The sequence below is a fragment of the Octopus bimaculoides genome, chromosome 23 (assembly GCF_046866305.1).
Source record: "Octopus bimaculoides isolate indiv1 chromosome 23, ASM4686630v1, whole genome shotgun sequence".
Lineage (NCBI taxonomy): Eukaryota > Metazoa > Mollusca > Cephalopoda > Octopoda > Octopodidae > Octopus > Octopus bimaculoides.
The window spans coordinates 28593866-28601365 of NC_142950.1; the positions used below are offsets into that span (position 1 = coordinate 28593866).

Below are 7500 nucleotides of genomic sequence, written 5' to 3' on the forward strand. Positions count from 1 at the left end.
GGCCAAAACTGATCATGCAGTCGTTCTGCTTGTTAATGACCGGATAGACCGTGAAGATATTTTCATCAGGAAAACAAGAATTCGATTGCCATGACACTTCAAGTTGTTGTGAAGGCAATGACAGCACTCCTGATGTTGCTCTCGCATACGGTCAGTGAGCAGAGTCATCTCCATGCACCTCAATCTCTTGCTGCCCTCCTCTTTGATGGCCCTGAATACCATGGCCACCAAGATGTAGCTGTTCTTCATGAGCACAGTCATTTTGAGCTTCGGGTCACTTTCGAAGGCATTTCTCACAGCCAAACAGATGACAGTTATAATAATAGGTTCTATGAAGAGGTACATGTCAACACTGCAGAAACAAACACACAATATAAGTGTTTCTTTACTTCACTGATATTGAGTAAAGCCAGTTGCTCATGGAGATATCGAAGAAAGAACAAATACCATTTAGAAGCAGCAGCATCAGTAGTAGTAGTAGTAGTAACTTTTACATTCTGTGTTCAAATCCTGTTGGAGCAGACATCTTCTCAGTGCTAATACAATAAGCACAAGATGTGTGTGTGTGTGTGTGTGTGTGTGTGTGTGAGAGAGAGTTTCCATTCATTTGAGAGTACTTATTCTTCCACATTCTTTAATAAATAACTTCAGTCCCAAAGTAAAAAAAAGTTTTTTTTATTATCAAAGACACAAGACGATACCAGAAATGGTAATGCTAATGATTTCTTTGAAATCATGGAAGCAAAGATCAAAAAATGGCAGAGAAAAAAATTTTTTTAAATGGTTGTCAAATATTTGGTCAAAATCTAACAGATAACGAAAGGAAAGAAATTCTTGATTCTACAGAATAATGGATCTGAGAAATTATTCCACATTGTTGCAGCTAGAACTTGTACTGCAACACATTTGATATCTTTGAGAAAATTCACAAATTAGATTAAAATAATTCTTGCTTCCATTTTGTGCATTACCATAGAAATATTTGAACAGGCACTAATGAATATTTCAAAGTGAATTACGAGACACACGCAAACACAGATACATTCAAAGAACATAGATATACACATGTCACAGAAATGAAACAAACAGACAGTATTTACAAGAGATGTCACGAGAAAGAATAAACACAAACAAATACAGTGTCCTCACTATGGAATTATCTATCACCTGTGGATACAAATATTAAAAGATTGTTATCGAAAGCAATTCCGTCTTTTGAAGCATAACAAGAATTTAGAAAATAAATAAATAGATGCATAAAAAGATATAGAAATAAAAATTAAAAAAAGAAACACCAGTTAATTGTTTTAGAATTCACAAACATCCTATAAGTAGTTGAAGCTACAGGATATACACAATATTGCAACAGGTGTTAATTATCCTTTTCATAATATTACTTTCACTCATGCGTAATTATATTAGGTGCTGGTATTACTGTGTGGTTAAGAAGCTCACTTTGCAGCCATATAGTTTCAGGTTCAATTCCACCACACACAACTTTGGTCAAGTGTCTTCTGCTATAACGTTGGATCAACCAATGTTTTTACGTGTAAATTTGAGAAGTGGAAATTGTAGAAGTCCACTGCGTATGTGTCATCGTCATCATCATCATCATCGTCATTTAATGTCCGTTGTCCATGCTGGCATGGGTTGAATTGTAGGAGTCCACTGTGTATGTGTCATTGTCATCATCATCATTTAAAGTCCATTGTCCATGCTGGCAGGGGTTGGACAGTTTGACCAGGGCTGATAAGTTGTGTGTGTGTGTGTATATATATATATACATATATGTATGTATATATATTTATAAAAAATAATTAAGATTCAGTTGAATTACGCACTTAAGTTGAAGCACCATGTCAGTCTGGTATTATCCGCACAGCTCGAAGAAAGGTGAATAAAATCATAATTTCACTTGCCCCTATTCTTATTCTAGCAGCTACACTTTCAGTACACTCTCCCCTGCTACTAACTTGGTCACCTAGATAACGGAAGCTATCAACTACTTCTAGTTTTTCTTCCTGGAATGTGGCAAAAGATAAAAGAATTACTTCAATGTTGAATACTATTCTACAGGTAATTCTGCTTTATAAATGTTATTGTATCTACCTACTGTTCAAGGTTGACAGACAGAAAGAACGCAGTCTGATGTATTGGTCTCCTGTTCTTCATCAGAGAATGATGAAAGATTCACTGCTGACAGACTAACTAACAACTTTGTTGTTCTTTATTCTCTGATGGAGAGCAATAATGCAAAATATTAAACTTTACACTCTTGTGACATCAATCAAATTTATCAACATCACACAGACTCCACTTTGGATAAATTGTTGCCGGTACAGACTGTCACCAATTTATTCAGATTCTGAACTTTTGCCTAGAGTACAAGATAAACGATTTGGAAAATTAAAGAGTGGAGCTTGATGTCAAACTGATAATTTTAATTCTTCTTAATATCTTAATGATCTTAATATGTATACTACAGTATGAAAAAAGAATTAATGAAATGTTGGATTCATTTCATTGGCATGAGCAATAAATAGCCTCCAGTTAACTCAGATGTCGAAATGAATTGCAACATTGCTAGTACCAAGCTGTATTGGCCTTGGATAACATTGGTGGCATGGAGAGGGGAGGCTGGTATGTAGGGACGACTGTTGGCCTTCCATAAAACAACCTTGCTTGAATTGAAGGGGATCTTTTTTTATACTGTTCGAGATCAAATGCCAGTGAGGTGTTTGCTTTCATATTTTCAGGGTTGATAAAATAAAGTACCAGTCAAGTACTAGGGTCGACGGTATTAGCTAAGACCCTATCACTAAAATTGCTGTCCTTTGGTCAAAATTTGTAACAATTATTACATCTTTTTCTAAAGCTTCATGATGGGGTATTTGTAAAATTCCATTGTGACAGGGAACTGTTGAGCTATAAAGCATTAGGAACCAGTAATCTAAGACTATATTATCCACTTTTTAAGGTCATAGGTTGTAATTTAAGGGAGACCTGGTTCTTATTTCTAGCAGATGGAACGACCTCGTACAGGTTTTCTCGTTGGCCTGTGTTGTTTAGCTCTGGGTCAATTCAGACTTAGTAGACTTAGGATCAAAGATATTCCTACCATAACCATGGTCTCTTGGTCATTGTATATCTAGGACTACATTATTCAATGTGTTCTGCCTTTTCTAAAACAGTAGGGTATGATTTGAAGGTGATTTGACAGCTATTTTTTTTAACCAGATCAAACTACTTCCTTGAGGTTATGTTGTTAGTTTGCTTTGATAGGCATAGCAGGGCCTTATAATTAATCATTGTAAATTCATTTACAAGACCTGGGAGCTTCAGTACACTTTTTAACATATCAAAGAATATTGTATCTTGGACTACATTATTCAATGTGTTCTTCAAAGTCGTTAGGATACGATTTCCATAACACTCCAGGGTTTCTAAGTTGAACAAATAAACATCACATATTTTTATTAATCAATTTTTTTTAATAATCAATACGTCTATTTTGACCATAAATCAAGAGCAAAAATGTAAATTCAAACTAAATCCTGACACATGGAATATTGAATATTTAAAAAAGATTCAAAATTGTTTTAAACCATCCCTTGTAGTCAGGGTTGGAATAAACCATTAAGCGAAATAAGCATGTGCTTAGGTCATCAAGAGAAGTGGGAAGCACCATGGAAATGGTAAATGGGTTGTGGCATAAAACAAATCACTTTAAACTTGATAAAATAATATTCTGGACGTCTCATATAATCGTAAATATAATTTCAAAATATTCATGGTGTCGTAGTGAGGATCTGATCTTTGTAATTATAAAATGTAGGAGACAACTTTTCAAATATAAATAAAGCGGAAGTATACAAAATTAAACATTATTTTCCATCTTATTGTTAGTTTTGTTTCGTTTTGAAGAATAAAAATTTATTTCATGGTTTATTATTGCATATATTTTGAATTGCATATATATATGGGACTACTACGGGTCTTCATTTGGACTCTGTAGTTTACAACTGAAAGAAAAAACGAGTTACTTTTATAATCGTATTTGATGCCATGTAAGGCATTTTTCAAAAGAGAGAGAGAGAGAAAGAAAGAAAGAAAACTGAGTTCTCCGCATGCCATGTTGGTCTTATATTACGTCTATCTCTTGACAACCAATGCTGGTTTGCTTACATGACCGTATCTCAGCAATTTGGCAAAAAGAAAACGGTAGAATAAGTACCAGGCTTAAATAATAATAAAAACAAAACAAAGCAAAGAAGAAAAGATAAACAAAACAAAAAAAATGTGCAGATGCTGAAGTCGAGGCTCTGGTGTAATGACTGAACCAAGTAAACGGTAAGAGATGTAATAATCAAATTATATGTTATGCCCTTTATTGTGTTGTGTTCCCTTTGTCCCTGGGAAAATTGTTTTGCATGAAACCGGTCCATGGTGCAAGAACTGTTTTTCCCCTGAATATGCGCTGCTGAAATTGAGGTGAGCTTAATTATGACCGTGCGTCATTTTATTTAAAAGAGCATTTAAAAAATAATTTAACATTGCACTTACGTGACTGTTCCTTTATGTTTGGACTAAAAGAGCATTTTTTAAATAATTTAACAATGCACTTAGGCGACTGTTCTTTTATGTTTGGACTTAGTGCAAGACTAATCCACCTAACCATGTTACTGATATTCTGTCTTTTTTATAAAATACAATAGATATATAGAAATAATTACTAACAAGTTGTAAAACAACTTGTTAGAGACATGTACATTTAGAGTGGTGGTGTGGTGGTGATGTATCTAAAACTCAAGGTAAAATGAAACAGAAGTTATGGGTAGCAGAAGAAGGTGTACGATTATAGAATTATGTTTACAAAGTAGTTTCAATGTGTGTCTATATATCACTGGTTTCCATTCTTTTAACCTTAGTGGTGCAACTGAGATCAAGTAAGAAATTATTGACGCACATAGCGTAGAAAGTGAAACGAAATATTGGCGAACTTCCCACGTAAAGTTTAACAAAAATCTGTATTAAAAATTCTTAACATGTATACACTCATACATATATTGAAAACTTGCTTACTAATAAATCATATTTATATATAACAAAATTATGTTGTATATTTATATATATGTTATATATTTATATATAACAAAATTAAGTTATTTTCAAAGTGAATGAATTTTCTAAAGCCTTAAATTACATTTAAAGACAATCAACGACGTGGTTAGGTACACTTTGCAGAATGGTTTACAAGGTTGTCTGAATTCTTAACGTCGGGTGGATATGAGCTGCGGGTGTAAAAGGTTGATACTAAATACAGCAATTCAGTTTAAACGATGTACTAACGATTTTGCGATTTCTGTACTTCATGTGGCTCTTGTGGTAGTCTCAGCCTCCACACCAGAGTTTAATTCTTCCTTAACGTTTAATTTTGACATTATCGATAAACGAGCATTCATTGTCATTTATGTTTGGTTACCCTCTAGATAGAATGACTTTCCTCTAACAAGTTTGTTTAATCCTAGCAGATTTGTAAAGAATTCAGACACTATAAATGAGTTTAATGCTAGTACTACAGTTACTAGTAACTTGATTTAATGACTTGATATTAATTAACTGCATCCAAGCCTACTTGATGTACTAACCTCACCGCTTTTCGTCAACTATATTGTCTTGTCTCCCAGACAAACCCATACAAAATGCTGCATCTTATCCGAAGAACTACCCATCATTTCCTACATTCCAGCTTCCGTATCCCCCCACCCTTCGTAGACATTGATTTACTGATATATTCACTCTGAACATTAACATCAAACTCACCGGTCTATACATGTATGTATATACATTCTTGTCTATGCAGTTAATCTGTGTTACTCATACATAGGTGTGGAATTATCTAATTTAATAAATAGACATATTTGAATGTTTACTAGCTGATGTCTATCGATTGTATATCCTCTCCATTTTCTTATTTGCCGTATAAATCATGGGGAAATCACTTTTTACTCCCGCCCATACCTAATACTTAATTGCCATGTAATAACAAGCACTTGACTATAAATAATTGGGTACACACCCAGTAGTATATTGGGTAAGTATTATCCCTTAGATGGTTTCTTAACCTCTAGCTCACACAGAAATTATATATATATATTTATATATATATATATAGTGAGAGAGAGAGAGAGAGAGAGAGAGAGAGATAATAATCCTTCGCCATATCGCAGTTTATCATTTAATCGTAGTTCGATTCCTCCATGATGTTGTTTTACATTTATAATAAAATAAATATATACAAATTATAAAAATTAAAAAAATATACAGTACAGCACTGTTTCTATTTCTTGGATGTTCACTTATCATGTGGGGTTTGGGAACATAACACTCGCAATAGTCGATTGATTACTGTATAATGTTGTTATTGTGCAAAAGTGTCGTAAGTCCAAAACGTTACTTTTTTTTTTTTTTTTTAGAAAACGAAAAAATAGTTTCAGCATTCCATAGTAAAACCGTTGTACTACACTGACAATTTTTGATATCTGAAGCAGCTGGAGATACGATAGTTTGACCAAAAGAATCGGCCATTGCAAGCAAAATTAAATATTGAAAAATACGCATTTGGCCAAGTTTGAACATACCACAGTTTAACATAATAGCAACGATATCTAAATAATCAGTGGCGACTCTGGCACTCGGACTTAACCCGAGTATAAATTTAGTAAAGTGAACGTGTATTTGCAAGCTGATTTAATTTCTGCCAACACTGACTTCAAATATGAAATTTCAGCCAATAACTCGGGCTTGGTCGCCATTTATTTTCGTTCAGCTTCTGGCGGTCGTCTTAGAGTTGCCTTCTGTCAAAAAATATCATTCGTAGCAGACGATCTCTCGACATCGTTCAAACGCGCCTGACTCGGGCTCAGAATTGTTATCTATAATCGTAAAATTAAAAGTATTTCAAATTCAATATTTTCTTCAATATTCTTAAAGGAACGAAAAAATTACGCAGCAACTCGGGCGAAAACGAACGAGTCTGATAGGTCTAAAAAAACTAACTAGCAGACGACAGTCAAGAGAGCAGACGACAGCCATATCGCTGATGTTTGTTGTGCATTCCGCTGTCGTTGATTGCCGTTATTCTGTGCGTAAAGATCAACTGTATGTTGCAGGGTTGCTTTATTTTTACCCTTAGCATAGTGCTAGATATATATATGTATATATATATATATATATATATATAAATAAGCTATTTGGAGCCAGAAATAGAGCGGAAAAACAAAGAATTCTTCGAGCAGGCATGTGTCTTATGCGAAATCTGTGATGAGCCCGAATGATGCTGATGACCTGGAGTCGCCTGTGATATATATATATATATATATATATAGGCACCTGTCTGTTTGGAAAAAGAATCTAAGGCAAAGTATTCAGTAATTACGATGTATTTTTATTTAAAAATGAAAACTCTCGCAAGACGTCTTAAAGCCAACACACAACACG

General features: G+C 34.1%; 1 protein-coding gene across 4 annotated transcripts in view; it reads left to right on the forward strand.

The window, feature by feature from the left end:
- Positions 1-7500, forward strand: part of LOC106873040 (uncharacterized) — a 526342-nt gene that overhangs the window by 267721 nt on the left and 251121 nt on the right. For 2 of the 4 annotated variants that reach the window (XR_016238091.1, XM_089340318.1), the window contains exon 1: positions 1-4350. This exon is cut by the window's left edge and continues 2327 nt beyond it. The exons of the other annotated variants lie outside the window; for them this stretch is intronic. The gene's annotated coding sequence lies outside the window, so the exon portion shown is untranslated. The remainder of the gene's footprint in view (positions 4351-7500) is intronic. 4 annotated transcript variants of the gene reach the window in all.